Genomic DNA, 1,685 nt, shown 5'->3' with positions numbered 1-1,685 from the left:
AGTAGAGACGGGGTTTCACCATGTTGACCAGGATGGTCTCGATCTCTTGACCTCGTGATCCACCCGCCTTGGCCTCCCAAAGTGCTGGGATTACAGGCGTGAGCCACCGGGCTCGGCCCCCAGCATGCATCTTTAAAAACGAAGGACATTATCCTCATAACCCCAGTAGCCTTATCACATCTAAGAGTAATTATAATTCCCTAAAATCATGTAATATCCAGTTCATATTAGAAATTCTCTATTCCCAGAATATCTTCTATATCTTTCATGTTTTGAAATCAGGATACATCAAGGTTCACACATTGCATTCAACTTTTTTTTTTGAGATGGATCGTGCTCTGTTGCCCAGGCTGTAGTGCAATGGCAGTTTAGGTTCACTGCAACCTCCGCTTCGCAGGTTCAAGCGATTTTCCTGCTTCAGCCTCCTGAATAGCTGGGAATACAGGCGTGTGCTACCACACACAGCTAAATTTTGTATTTTTAGTAGAGACGGGGTTTCACCATGTTGGCCAGGCTGTCTTAGCCTCCCAAAGTGCTGGGATTATGTATGTGGGCCAACGCGCCCACCCTGCTCCCCCATATTCTTATTCAACTTTAACACATATATATATTTTCTTTTTCTTTTTTAAGATGGGGTTTCACCATGATGGCCAGTCTGGTCTTGAACTCCTGACCTCAGGTGATCCACATACCTCGGCCTCCCAGAGTGCTACTAGGATTACAGGCGTGAGCCACCACGCCCGGCCTAACGTTGTATATTTTGGATCTGATTGCTTCCTATGATAGTTTTCCTGTAAAGTGGAAGGTAGAGCAACCTAAAAGCTGAATTAAATGTGTAAGCTTTTCATTAAAAAAAAATTGCCTTCTGTTCCTAAGAGAAAAGAGCAGGCTAATGTCTTTGGAATACACCAGGTCTCTCTGGGTCTGAGTCTTCATTGTATATAGGTGATCTCCTGGATTCCTTTTAATTCTAAAATCTCCTATTCCCCTGACAAATATATCAAATGTTTGATGAATGTGATGTCATGCTCCGTTGTCTCGTTTATAGCCATTAGCTATCAAGTACTGTGACACCCTGAATAATCAAGGGCTATAGTTTTTGTGAGTTTGTTCATCTTTGGTTACTTTTATACAGGAGGCATTCATAGCTATACTAACTATAGTTTATCTTCAAACTTTGAAGACTGCATTTGCTGCTATGACATAGGAGTTGGTATGCAAATGGACACCTTGACCAGTTGAGTACTAGTGGTCCTCTCAGCACTGTAGACCAGGAATTTCCAGGCAGCCACTTCCAAAGCTATTGCTTGGTGGCTTGCCAGGGCTTGGTTTAAACCAAAGTAGCAAATACCAGCCTTGGGTCCCCAGGCTTTGGGAGAAACCTCCAGTGAGCTGCTATTCCAACCTGTCTCCACAGGGGTAGCAAGCAGAACTCATTGCTAGATTCAAACTATTCATTTTTTTCAAATGAGAAGATTCCAGTATTTTCAAGCTACTAAAATGTTCCAAGGCTGGGCGTGGTGGCTCACACCATACCCTTTGGGTTAGCAGCACAGGACAGGTGGGAGTGTATAATCCTGAAGATGATTTCAATGTTGTACTGATAGACGGAATCTTTTCATTCATCTTGGACCACAAAATTGTGAGAGGAAAATTACCCAGGTTTTTTTTTTTTTTTTTTTTTT

The sequence above is a fragment of the Cebus imitator genome, unplaced genomic scaffold (assembly GCF_001604975.1).
Source record: "Cebus imitator isolate Cc_AM_T3 unplaced genomic scaffold, Cebus_imitator-1.0 Scaffold101, whole genome shotgun sequence".
Classification (NCBI taxonomy): Eukaryota; Metazoa; Chordata; class Mammalia; order Primates; family Cebidae; genus Cebus; species Cebus imitator.
The sequence above is the reverse complement of the archived record's forward strand: the minus strand, read 5'-3'. Positions refer to the sequence as shown.